The sequence below is a fragment of the Plodia interpunctella genome, chromosome 5 (genome assembly GCF_027563975.2).
Source record: "Plodia interpunctella isolate USDA-ARS_2022_Savannah chromosome 5, ilPloInte3.2, whole genome shotgun sequence".
NCBI lineage: Eukaryota > Metazoa > Arthropoda > Insecta > Lepidoptera > Pyralidae > Plodia > Plodia interpunctella.
The window spans coordinates 2,489,457-2,504,357 of NC_071298.1; the positions used below are offsets into that span (position 1 = coordinate 2,489,457).

The window sequence follows — 14,901 nt, forward strand, 5'->3', positions numbered from 1 at the left end:
AATCAACATTATTCAATTCATTAGGGGAGCACCCTATACTGTCCTAGGAACCTACACGCCAAATTTGAGCTGTTTACGCCCAGTAGTTTCGGCTGTACGTTGTCTGTCAGTCAGTCAGTCAGTTAGTGACAGAGTTTTATATATTGATAATACATACTTATGAGTTGTAAAAGAAAAATAATCATGGGACTAATATAAGCCATTATTTTTTCGTATTTTTGTATTTTTGTATTTTTGTCTGTCTGGTGGAATTTGATACGGTTTTCGTAATCGTATAGGGGATAGTCTTAACTTAAAATCGTATCGTAATAGGTGTCGTTGCAATACTTTGCTTAGAATCCTCACAAATAACAATAGTCCAGTTGGTAATTGAGATAAATAAATGGACCAGACAAAAGACTATCTCGAACGGTACTGAGCGCAAGTCAGCGTTAGTTATAGAGCTGTACACTATAGGCGTGAGATTTTTATTATTTACTAGATGTTGCCCGGGGCTTCGCTCCCGTGGGAATTTTGAGATAAAATATAGCCTATGGCAATCTTGGACAATAGACCTTTCTAATAGTGAATTTTTGAAATCCTTTCGGTAGTTTCGGAGATTATCTGACTCAAACATACAAACTCACAAAGTCATCAACTCACAAACGCTCACCTCTTTGTAATAAAAGTATAGATTAATACTAATTTCTGTTTTTTTCTCTCTCCCTGTATATTATTGGTTATGACATCCGAAGTCCGAGGTTTGCGTAAAAAACAACTTTAAGCCTTGATTGACGTCTACCCTCTTTGGAAACCTCTTTGGTTGTTGTTTATTAGTTTTGAAGGTTTTATATCCTTTACAATTCGCACGACATCAGAGGGACGTTGTGGAGTGGTTCTATTCTAGGGCGGGAACCAAACACTTTAGACAGGCCGTTTATTACAACCGGCAGCCTACCTGGGAATACTATTGTTGCCTAAGCTGCATACGCTTGTGTCCCTTAGTCGTCTTGTACGACATACACGGTAGTATATTGGGTAGTCCTATTTTAAAGCTGGAACCACACACCGCATATGTTATAAAATGAGCAAGTTTAAAAAAGGGTCGTGTGTGAAATTCCCTTTCTGGGCCGGGGCGGACAATTCGCCAAGGACACATTCGTCCTTCAATTGGTCAGGTAATGAGGACCATGCATAATTCCGTCTCGGATACGAATGGCCCTGACCGCGTCGCTATAGCTAACAGTATGTGCCGTCATACGGGAAAATATTGTATCTGAGTTTTTTTCCAAATTGAGTTTATATTCCGATTTATTTGTTATTAGCTTTTCCCCGCGACTTTGCTCGTGATAATTTTCCGGGATGAAAGGTACCCTATATCCTTCTTCATACTTAAAATTGTATGTATGCATAATTTCAAGAATATTGGTTGAATAGATAATACACGAAGAGGTAACAAACTTTCGTATTTATAATATTACTAGCTGCGCCCCGGGGTTTCGCTCCCGTGGGAATTTCGGGATAAAAAGTAATCTATGTATTATTCCATGTTATTTTTTATCCAAATTTAATATGACAATCGGTCCAGTAGATAATGCTTGAAGATGTAACAAACTTACTTTCGCATTTATAACATTATTAGGATTAGTTTTTTTTTTTGTTAAAGATGAATAAATTTATGTTTAGTTTCATTTCTTTATTTGTTATTTGTATTCTGTGTTGTTTCTCTACAGCTAACCGTATCTGCTGTCAAAATATTGTATCAGAGTTTTGAGAGCTGGCCATTAAAGCGAGACAGGCAGATAGAAATACGTTTGCATTTAATATTACGTATATCCATACCTACATAAAGTACTTACATAAAATTTTTCGTACAATAAATATTACTTATTCATTTTTGAAAAAAATTAAGATACGTCTTTTTTTGTATGACGGCATATATCAAGTTTCCTTGGAAGAACCTCTATCTAGTAATGATAAGGACTAATTTGCAATGACTTTTGACGTTAATGAGATGTTGACTGACAGTTTTGGTGCTTCGGCAAAACATGTCCCAATATATTAATTACAATATAATATATATTTTGCGACTGTATTTAATTTTGACGTGTTCTTTAATACAATAAAATTAAATATTAGTTAACATTGTATGTATCTTTTCTGTAAAAAATGTTACAAACTTATAATAAAGATAAAAAATATTACCCGACATTTTGTAAGATGTTGTGTTGAACGTCTTCATCTTTTGCTGCGTTTCATGAAAATTTGAGAAAAGCTAGGTTGTTTTTGATAATTAGGTGGTCATCTTACGAAGCAAAAACATAGAAGACGCCTTATTGCCATTTCTCTAACAAACATTATGTTTAACATTATGTACGCGAGGCTGAGGCAGACGAATGGGGTAGGCGGTTTCTGAACGGAAATGAAATAAGCGCCGCCTCGCAATTACGCAATGTAATTTATTGAAGTTTTGCAACAAGTCCATACATGGTGACTTTCTTTATATTTAGTCCTGGGGTGAACCCATTAAGGGTTCCATTTTCAACCCATTGGTGAAAGTAGTTCCAGTATTCTACGGTCTAAAACGTCTGTTCATTATTTATGAAATACTAATAATGTGTGTATATTTATATTTTACCACTACATGCTTTATCAACTAATCTTCTTGAAACTTCGTACTTACGTACGGAAATGAACATTGGACACTTTTCATCTCGGACAAAAGAACTGTTTCCGTTTTTATCTAATAGAAACGATAAAAACACTATAAATTGTCGTTAATAATAACTAATAGAAACGAAAAAAAAATACAATACATTGTTTCTATGTATACATTTCTATGTATCCATTTGTGAAGTATATAATTAGGAAATCGTGCAATTAAGAGATCTAATCAGCTCAATTCGCTACAAAGATATTACCGGCGTGTTGTCAAGGTGAGGCGAGCGGAGGCGAACCATCACCGTGCTCCTGGTCTTGTACTACCACCGCCTTAAATCCAAAATCTATACGCTAGACTATCTGGACAGAGAATTTATTTAATATCTACTCCTCTCGACCGTCGACATCGCACAACTCATAATGACGCATCCATTGCCCCTTTATGTCACAAATTAAGACGAGATCGTGACTTGACGTGGCGATGGATATTAAATTAGTAATGTAGATCGGTAGACGTATATGTGTGTGTTGGGAGTCCACAGATCGGGTCCACAATGCACGTTGTTTATCCGCTGGGGCGCGGGGGTGGGGTCACGGGGTGCGGGCGGCGGGGCTCAGGCCGGGCCCAGTCGCTCTACGCCACCCGCCGCTATCGGACGCGAGTGCCTGCCTCAGTGCCCATACACCACAAACCAACACTCCGACCTTCAATCAGAGAGAACGAGACATCTATATCAGGTGAGTTCTTTTTCAAATTCGAAAAAAGGATGCGTTCGCGAAAATTTCAAATATCGAACACAAAAATTGTATAATTAATTCAAAGCTCTCAGGTGTGAAATGGTCTTATCCGGTGTATTGTTTAATTAGAATTAATCAGTTACGAGCTACGAGGTGTGTTGCTACGGCGTAGCGCAGTCTACGAGTCTCAGGTAGGGTTGGTCCTGTCGCATTATTTCACGGTCAGGACAAGGTCTTGCAGGGTTGTCTATAGCGACAACGCGCTGTGCCACGGTTCTTATCTTTCCATAAAGGGCTATCTCGACCTTGCATTGGAATCTATCATTCTTTGTTTCTATGTGTGGTTACTAGATTTTTTAATGCTCTCCCGGTCAGACACAATCTAAAAACGTTAAAAATATACAACTTACTTGTAAAGAACATTTATATTGAGTAAATTAGAAAAAATGTGAGCGGTTTTCGATGACAAGTACAAGTAGAATTTATGAGTAGTTTTTGATAATCTATATTGTTATATAATGATAACAACAATGATAGGAACATGGGACGATAGGACAGTGGGCTACATATTTTTGTTTACACTTTATTGCATAAAATACAATTAATAATTTTAATTTATTTGTGCACACCGTCTCTGCATTATATTTGACGACGTAGTGGTTACCACGGTCAACCGCTGTCTGGAGGTCCTGGGTTCGATTCCCAGCGCTGGCAGACATTTGTACCTGTGATCACAAATATTTGTATATGGTTCTTGGCGCATTGTGCCTGTTTCTGTGTTTGTTTCCACCGGCGATACAAGCTTAGAGCTTGGTGTGGGCCGTTGAGTATTGTCCATTTATAATATTTCAGAAGGAATTATAAGTTGAAGTGTGTGTGTATCTGTATGTATGTCCGTGTCATCGTAGCGGCCAAACGACAGTTTTTTTTTTGTACAAAGAGAGTTTAATCGAGAGTGTCCTTAGTTTATATTTGGAAAATGTGTGTTCAGGCATTTGGGAACCGGCAGCTCTGTTCTAGCAGATGTAATGATGCCAGAAACTTCGGTGGGTAGTTTCTTATATTTTCTACTAGCGGCCCGTCCCGGCTTCGCTCAAGTAGTATAATAATATAAAATACACCTAAACCTTCCTCAGTAATCACTCTATCTATTAAAAAAAACTCGCATCAAAATCCGTTGCGTGGTTTTAAAGATCTAAGCATACATAGGGACAGACAGCGGGAAGCGATATTGTTTTATATTATGTAGATTTTATTTCGTTTATGGTTTTCTTAGCATAGTAAAGTATATACCTAAATTTCTTAATACATATCTACGTTTACATACTGACTTATAGTATATCTATGCATTGTAGGCATGGATTGTAGGCTAAGCAAACACGAGGCGATACTAGTATCGACATGAATATAGGTGGGGCGCGGTAGGCCTACAACGGCTTCCGTTCATACAGTCAGCGCTGATTTCCGCACTGCCAAAATCCTGGGCATAATTTTAGGACACCCCCGCTGTAATTCTAGGTCGCCAGAGTTTTGTGCGACGACGTAAAAAAAAGATAATTTGCAAAACAAAAAAGAGACGCCGTTTTGCCATTTCTCTAACAAAAGTTATGTGAGAATACGCGGGGTTGAACCAGACGAGAGGGGCAAACAGTTGCAAAGTGGTTCCGCTGATTTCTGAACGGAAAACGAAAGCCTCGCCTCTACACAACGCCTATGACTTTCGTTGTAGCTGTGCACAACACGATATACAGAATCCTTCTCTATATTTTGATCTGTGAATAGACAGAATCTAACGGCGTACATTTAAAGGAGCATTGTAGGAGCAAATGGTTCCAATTCAAACGTCAGACATGTGTTGTGAGGTCTAAAAATGGCTCATGCGCCAACCTGCGGCGCCCCTATGTACACAGCACACAGGGTGTCCAACCAAACGCTACCTTACGCCGGTACTGAATACAGTTTAAAGAATATCAAGAAACCTTTCAAATACCTTAATGCAGTAACAGCGAATTCGTAATGATTTGGCCGAAATGTGTTGTTTACTGTACATAGTACAATATTCTACAATATTATATTCTCTACCTACATTATTCATAGGGCTCGATAAATTTATTTACTGAAACACTTTTGTGCCATTCTCTCTCAACCCCCGACGTAAAAAGAGGGGTGTTATAAGTTTAACGTCCAAACGGATGAACCGATTTTCTTACACATAAACCAGGAAACTGCAATGAAAATCCGTCGCGAACAGATAGACAGACACGGCAGAGGATTAAAGATTTCGCTCAATCTACTTGATATCTGTTGTGTTATAAAATAATAAATAAAATGAAATAAATAAATAAATTAGGACAAATCACACAGATTGAGCTAGCCCCAAAGTAAGTTCGAGACTTGTGTTATGCAATACTAACTCAACGATACTATATTTTATAACAAATACATATATAGATAAACATCCAAGACCCAGGCCAATCAGAAAAATAATATTTTACCAAACAAGAACATTGGGGATCGAACCCGGGAACTCTCTGTTCAGTGGCAAGAACTATACCACTGCGCCACCGAGGTCGTAAAAGAAAAGTTACAAATATCCCGTGGGGGTATACGTCTTCACTTCAGTACAGTTCTTCCGAGTGATAAATTGCGGAGGTTACACAACAAAAATATGTCTGTGCCTTTCACAAATAAATTATATTATTATGTTTTTAATTGAGTGAAGCCGGTACGGACCACTGATAAAACTGTGCCCCCTGGTGTGGGATCGTGGGTCTGGGCTTGTGCGACGCCACCGCTTCCACCCGGCAAGGTAGCGGTCGCTGGGAGGCCAGCTAGGGAACGTCCTCTGATACCTCGTATTGACAGCAAAAGTAAGCGAGCTCGACGCTGTTTTGGTGCAAGGTGAAGCATGTAGAAGAAGGACGTATATTCCAGCAAACGTGACTTTGATGGATGGAAGCAGCGTCGCATAGGTACGGCCTACAGCCTGTATTCGGTTCGTCCGTTTCAGCCTCCGAGCTGGCTGGGTGTGGTGCATATATTCATGTTCATATTCATGTGAAGCCGGTACGGACCACTGATTGTATATATGCTAATAATAGCCTCAGACGCTGTTCTAAGAATTTCGGAACAATTATTGTTTGTAACGCGATAACTTTCGAACCGTTGGTCCGATTTTGATGAAATTTTAAAGGCATGTAGAATATGCCAATATAATTTTAAGTTCGTGGGGAATTAAAATCGGTTCAGTCGTTTTTGAAATATTCACAATTTTGTAAAAAAATATTGTGTTCGCCAGGTCTCTAAGTTCGCGGCGAACAACTAGTTATTTAAGTTTCAAAATATAAATAATTGATGAAATCTGTGGCGTAGTGGTCACCACGTCCGTCCGCTATCTGGAGGTTAGGATTCGGTTCCCTGCGCGGGGAAATATTTGCACTTGTGATCCTAACTAATATTATATGCGAAAGTAAATTTGTTTGCTACCTCTGCAAACTGCTCAGACTTCTTGAAATTCGAAGATTGTCGTAGCACCAGCTACGGTTTCGTAGCGCCGTAGCTCGTAGATGTTTTAGCGTAGCACATAAAGTATGAATTTTAAATTCCATGAAATCCGGTTTATTTATCCCAGAGCAACCTAATGGGATTGTGATATTGTATAAAATATTATGAGCTATATTATGTACGAAATTTAAGATTTCGAAATAATGAAAGATATACAGCATACGACGTAAAAAATAAAATACCTCCATCGCTCTGTGTGATAGATAAGTAGATGATTTACTTAAATATAAGTATTTGAACCTTGGGCGACGAACTTGGAAACTGAAGCGAAAAATGTTTTATTTGTTTTTAATTAAAAAATTACACTTTGAAATTTTCGAACACATTTCCAACCAGTGCGTGTAGTTAGTGAAACGAATGAATTCTTCCTTCGACGTTAAAAAAAAAACTACGTCTCGCCTGTCAAAATTACGATGCGTTTTACACAATGGTTTCGCAGTGGACGATTTTGGCATAATAATATTTATTTTGATAACCTTGAGGCGCTACGCCCACAGTCGGTCCCGTGTTTTGGTGCCCGCCCACGCAACAGCTGATCAGGAGTCAAGGCTTTACACTCAAACGTTGTAAATTTGTTGCTAGCGGCTCTGTGTTTTCGTTTTATTTTTTGCTCACCTATGATCATAAAGCTGGCTGGTTAGAAAATAAAGTAGTATTTAAATAACGAACGTTCGGGAAAACCCGTTGAAAATTTCATATGTTGACATATGAAACGATTAATATTTTTATTCTTAACAAATTAATGACGCGACGTCTAACCTAACGGTATCGGTTCATGTATATAAAATTTTTACTTCACGACTTAAAACTTTCAAGATTGAAAACTTTAAAAATAGTAGTTATAACGTTTATTAGAACATGCTTATTTTAACAATATGCAGAGCACTTAAAACTAAAAATGTAGGTTTATAGACTTCAATCAATCTAAACCGACGTTGAGTTGTAAGGCGCGGATCCAGCCCGTAAAATAGGCGCGGGCACAGCCACTGAAAGTGATTCAAGATCATAGTTATTTAAGTTTAGAGGTTCCCGCCCCAGATTAGGACCACTTCGTATTCTTCAGTGAATATCGACGTCACTAATGGATAAAAAGCCTGCAACATCAGACTTTTGTTATATACTTGTTTAAATTGATTGTGTCCTGTTGTGTATACCTTAATAAATAAATAAAATAAAAATCAGAATTTGATTTTGGATGTCGATTATAAAATCATAGCCGTATATTTATATATTTTTTTAATTTATTATTACAAGGATGCGAGATAGTAATGACGTTATCATCACGCCAGATAAGTTGCAGACAGCTTGTAAGCGTCAGTTATTTATCTGGCGCGTTAGTACCGACATATTCACGCGACATTGATTGTCTATGATCTTGGCCTTCATAGAATTCCATGTTAGAGACATTCCGCCCACTTTGCCCACGCTGCTGTTACTGTGATGTCGCAATCCATGTCTCTGGACGCGTGAAGCATATCACAGACTTTAAATTGGTCCGCAAAATTGCGCGCAAGATAAGTCTGCGCGTGACAATATCAGGAACTTTCAATAACATATAGGCCACGTCGTTGTCTGCAGCGACAGTAGCGCCACGACTGCGGGACTACTTTCGTGGTCTCTACGTTCGACCATGTCTTCGCATATTTCCCGAATCCTTAAATATAGTGATTTTCAAGAGGAATTGACGTTTTTGAGCTTGCATGTAGCAATCAAGACCTCTTCTTCGCTTCCCGTCAGACTTTATTGAGGTCAAATGCGCTCAAAATATTATTTATAACGAGTTGCACTCCGGGAGTGCCGGCATAAGTGAAAACTTGAATATTAACGTTGTGCATTTTTGACGTCTTACGAATTTTCGTCCAGAACACGTGTTGAAATTTTTTACCCATCACAATAAATGCACAACGCCACTAAAGAAGTTTTCACTTCAAAAACATTGCTGTTGGCCATGTCCACACCACTCTGTCTCCGATATTTAAATCAGACCGCTGTTCTCAAGGCTTTCCTTTCGATTCATCCTTTTCCTCCTTCATTCCTTTCGATTTTTTTCTTTCATTCCTTTCGATGAACATAACACTTAAAATTTTTCGGCATTCGTGTAAAACATTACCACACAGGAAATGGTTCGTGTCAGCGCTGAAATCTACACTCTTCCTTCATAAGTGTCTTGACCTTTCTGTTTCGTGCGGCGCGGTAATACATCAACTGGACAGCGCCATCTATCGCGATCATTTGTACTTATTCATGGGCTGTGGCCTGGTCTGAATAGAACTGTTTCAAAAGTCCTATTGGCCCTTTTGAAAATACCCTAGAGGACCAAGGTTTTGTGAACACATTTCATTATCTGTATGATGATGATTGGCTGTTATGCCGCACTGCCGCCGAGCTCAGACAGATTCCGATGCGAATGCATGAACATTGCTTACCTAGTTTGTATAAATGCTTTTATTTACCGCAATGAAAACCAGCAATGTAGCATACACTAAAATATACTACTAGGCAAAATAAATGGCGCTCAGTTTTAGGAAATACTGTTAGGCTTAGGCTGAAACTAGGCGGTTTGAATAGGCCTGTTTTAGCTCAGGGTGATTGTTCGTCTTTTTGTTACGTATTTTGAATAAGTACCGAGTAATGTATAGTATAGAGGTCATGGCGTATGGATGTAACATAAATCACTTCTTTCAAAATTTCAACTAATTTATTGAGTTCACTGTCCAGAAATTATTTCTTATTAATAACACTGGCCACATCTTAAAATGTACAAAATAAATTAATGGTGATATAATTTTACTCAGAGATCAACAAAAAAGAAAAAAAAATTGAATTTTCTTGTTCGAATATTTGATTACTGACACTGGCCATTTATAATAGCACATTCTCACTGGTTCCCCATTTTCCAAGCTAAATGATCTGCTCTGGCCACGTGGTCCGATTTCCTTTGTCAGATCGATTGGATAAACATTTTTGTTCATATCATTTTATACTATCCACTATCATATTATACTATCCTGTCATATTATATTTCTTTTATGATCATACTATTGCGTTATCGTCAATCAAAGCTTTTATTCAGAAATAAGTATAGATTAGACTTTCACTTTTTCTTGTCAGCCGCCTTTCTGACGTCAACTCTCCTTGCGAATGCTATTGTTGCCTATCAGTCGACTAGGCTCCCATTAGTTGCTTCGCATCCATGCGAATCATCAAGTATTCATAAAATATTGTACACATATACCAACATTAGTCGCACTTACGATCATTACAAACACAAGTGTTATTACAAGCTTAAAAGGTTGTTTGTGCCGTTTGGGCGGTCTTGGAAAGCAAATAAACACATACAGGCGTGCGCGGTGGTCAAACAAAGCTTATCATGGCTACCTTATACCCACAGACCATTTAACCTTAAGACCGCGCATCACCGGCATATCCATTCGCCAAGCTTATGTCATGACACTACATAAGATCGGGCCCATATATGTGTCTACATAGATATGATACTCGATCGATGAACTGATGATAATCGATGATGATGGCGCTAGTGTGCGGGTATGTAACGCCTTATGTTTATATATATTTTTTAATTCCTTGACCTTGGATCATAGCCTATTGAGAAAGACTTGTTTGTTTGTTGTTGATTACGTTTGTTACTTCTTTACATCTTCACGTTCAAACGGGTGGGCATTTTTTAAGAAATTTGGTTTTGTTGAGGTAGCTGATACCTTGTATTTTTATCTTTTATAGAGTACTTTTATCCCTAAAAGTTTGCGATACTTGTAGGATTTGGTCCAAAAAATTGATAGTCAATGACGCTTTATAAAGTATGAGCAGGGATGCCATGGTTTTTCCTAGCGACTATGCGGTTATTCAAAAAGGACGTGAAAAGATTTACTCGGAGTCATAGTGAAACATAGACGAAACTTTGGTTAAATATGAAAAATTATAATTCATCAAAAATAATATTTGATGAATAAACCCTTAAATATTGAAGATTCGATTCTATTTTTTATGACCGGCGCCTAACGTCAATCCTTTTTGAGAATGTCTAAACAAAACAAATTGTCATATCTCAACAATATTTACTATAATGAACTATAGTAATAAAGATCAAATAAATAATATATTGTTTTTTCTTTATATTATTTTTCAGTTGAAAATATTGTATTGTTATTAACCATTATACAATATTATATAGTCATACAGATATATATTTTTCGAGACCTCCCGTACTCTGTTCGAGACAAGAATTTTTTTTCCTCACTAATGTAGGACATGTGTGTCTCGCCTTAGAATTTCTCGATTGAAGTCATTGTGTTGCCCAACACTAGTAAGTTGTCAATTTGAATTTTGACGTATTTTTGAACGCTCCAATGAGAGCTAAGCTACCTTTCTTTCATACTAAAATGTTTCTAAGCGTGGTCTTAAGGTCTGTGCTTATACCCTATGTTGTAGTAATAATATTATTATGACAGTCCGCCTTGAAGACCCTGGTTCGATTTGTAGCTTGACCAATTCTTTTTTATAAATATTGAGACGTAGTGTTCCTTGATGTGTTTTTTAAACTAATTAGAGTATGTGTTGATTTTTATGATTATTTTTTTACATTTCATCATACTAAGCTTGTTACCATTCTGGGATACAAGTTAACATACGTTGTTTTCAGTTAGATATTGAATTTGGATTGCTATTAAAATACAAACCAAAATCTAACTACCGGTAAGACTCATTATGATAATTCCTTATTATCTTATGGAAGCCTGGAAATTATTCAAGACACTGGCTTGAAGTATGTGAATTTTCCATGCAAGTCGTATGTAGGCTATACCGCATCCAACAGTGACGCAGCGCCGCAGTGCGGCAGCGTCCGCCGCGGCGCACCGCGCGCTACTGAGCGCCGTCCGCCAATCCCGCCCTTGAATCTTCGCGTTCCATTGCCATTTGAATTTTTCAAACCATGAATTCGTCCTTCGTGAGCTAAGGAATTTCGTTATTCAGCCATGTCTAATTTGAAATTAGAACTCTGCATCAATTGGAATTACGACCAGGAAAATGTTCGTATTTGTCATTTGTTTTTCGAACCTTTCATGCAACTACATTGATTCGATGAACAAATCAGCATATTAGGCAATGTCCATTTTCATTATACAGTTGAATTTAGAACATGACTGAGAACCTCACTCAGGATTTAGGCGTTCCATTGCCATTTGAACTTTTCAAAGCATAGACAAGTCCATCGTGGGCAAAAGAATTCGGGTACTCAGCCATGTCAGTTTTCATTACGGTTGAACGATTGGGGACACGGTGGCTCTTTTCTCTTTGAAAAGGATTCAGCGATTGCGTTACATTGCTATTATACTTTTCTTGAAGAGCTGTCAATTTTTGTCTCATACAGATCACAGTTTTCTCTACTCTCTCTAACTCATATTAGAGATGAGTTAGAGAGAGTAGAGAAAACTGTGAGCCTGTTGAAGAAAACGCTATAATAATGCTGCGACATCACATTCTGAATATTGTTTCCCTATTTTTTTAAATATATAAAAAAAGACTCGTATTCTCAAAAAGCCGACAACACCGGCCGCATCGGGTTGCCGGTGTCCATAGGCTGCGGTGTTTGGTTACCATTAGGCAATCATGCTTGTTTGCCCATTATACTATACAGTATATATATATAAATAAATAAACATACACAAATACAATAGTTAATGAACCGCGGAAACCTTTCAGGGTTTGTTTTTTTTTTTTAATATAATTTTATAAATGTTTTGTGAAAGAGCATTAAAATATTAAATCCATTCGCAAAAACTTGAATATTAATAATAACGCGTATGCAATGAAGTGATAGTCATAATCGGAAAGGCAAATCATGCGATTATGACTCGGGATAGCGGTAAAGTTAAGTCAAGACGAGGTTTTACACGCCAGTGGGTTTTCAGACGAGTGGCTGCCGAGTCAGACCCGTGATGGGTTCGGAAACTCACGGGAACGGGGCAAATTCGAAGTTCATTATTTCATTTATTTATTTCCATACATATAAAATGTGTTGAAAAATCGTTAAAATTCATAACTTATTTAGTAATTTATTATATAATATCTTAATCATAAACTACACCAAACTAGCATTGCCGCCAATCTAATGGTTACTTTGCCACGGGACAACGCTATTGATGGGCTATATAATTTGTAAAATATATTTTTATATAATATAGTTAGTTTCTAAGGTTAGTATAAAATTATATATAAAGTTTAGAATTATTGGACATTTTAAGTAAATAAAACTTAAAACAATACAACTAAACATCACTTAAAAATTACTTAAAACTAACTCTACTGCCGACTTCTAAAGCGTAAATGAAGAAGTGGCGCAAATTCAGCCTTTACGCCAAAGCCAACTTGGACGGATAAAAAAGAGTTTAAAAGTTGATCGAAGTTGAAAGTAACTTTCTTGATTAAAACTTTATTAACTTTTAATATTACTATGAGTTTGTGCTCTTAACATTTTAGCAGGCGTGAAAGCTGTAGAATTAAATGAAATAAATAACAAAAAAATTATAAGCAATTACAAAAATGTTTTATGAGGTATTAAATGAGTATTAAATCGCCAATAAGGCTATACAGTTTAATTAAATGGTTAATAGATTTGTGGTAACAACTTGATCCCGCCATCTTGACATGTCAGAATGGCGGGATCAGCATTTACATTAAATATTGTCTAAAATAAGCAGGTATAAAAATTATAAGTTAAGGTATCAAATGGTATCAATTGAGTATAAAAAAGAGATGATTTCGTCTATGCAAAATAAACAGTGATCCCGTTATTTTGACATTCATAATAATTTAATTTAAGAATCGGATATACAACAATCTTTAATACGTAACGTACGGAAAGTAATATATAAATAGAAATCAAATTATGTAAAATGTCCAATAAATGAACACACTAATATTAGTGTGTCCAATAAATGAACACACTAATATTAGTGTGTTCATTTATTGGACATTCAAATGAACTAAATAATACAAATAATCTGTTTTGTAGCTGAAATAAAGTACCTATTATAGGTAGTATTTTCGGTACGAGTTCGGAGTTCGGTGTTATAGTAGTTTCGGTGCGTTCCCGCACACAATTTCCTCCTGTGAGTTTACAAAATTTAATAGCCTCTGCGATCCCACTTCATGCCTAGCCGATAGTAGCTATCCTTGACCCTGCGCTGCTTTTCAAAAGTTAAACATAATGGTCGCACATTACGTTTAGTTTTTCCTTACGATGTTGTACACGTATCCTATGCAGCTGATAGACAAGAATAGCATTTCCAATGAGGGTTGGCATCAGGTGATTGTAAAATCACAGCTGAATAATAAAATAGTCAATAATAGAAAAATGTTAAACCTAGTTTTAGTTTTAACATTTTTCTATTAATGACTATTGCCTTAACCGCCTTGTACGACATCCATATATGCCAGGGCGGATACTGCACGCTTCAATAGAATAAGGAAACTTGACACTATTCGCTATAGAAATATAGATCCTTTCAATCCTTGATATAACACGCACTTGACCTGATTCCTCACGATTATTTCCATCAAGCGGCTTTCACAAATACAACATTAATATTATTTTTCTTAGGGAAAAAGCCAAAACGAGACCAAGTAACAGGATATTCTAATAAACAAATGTTTGCAAAGAAAAAAGCAACACAGACCAACGCTTTGTTTACATCGGAAAGGCTCTTTATAGGGAAATGGGAGGCATGGCGTCATGCCAAGTAACAGTTAGGTTTGGCCTCCACCAGAGAACAAATATATCGTTATTTCTGTACTAATTCTTTTCGAGCAAGCTTCTGCTCCGGCGCATATTGCAAAAGCTATAAACTAAAGATTTATGTCATTGGGGCCATCCTCGCCTGGCCAATCATTCTTCAGCATTTTTCCGGGTATGTTCGTAAATAGATTTTTATTTGTTTA

The 14,901-nt window shown here is 37.0% G+C and overlaps 1 protein-coding gene across 1 annotated transcript in view; it reads left to right on the forward strand.

Annotated features, from left to right (window-relative positions):
• The first annotated feature begins 3,253 nt into the window (after positions 1–3,253).
• LOC128670291 (acetylcholinesterase-like) overlaps positions 3,254–14,901 on the forward strand; it is a 40,083-nt gene continuing 28,435 nt past the window's right edge. Inside the window, exon 1 of the mRNA XM_053745852.2 lies at positions 3,254–3,378. The gene's annotated coding sequence lies outside the window, so the exon portion shown is untranslated. The remainder of the gene's footprint in view (positions 3,379–14,901) is intronic.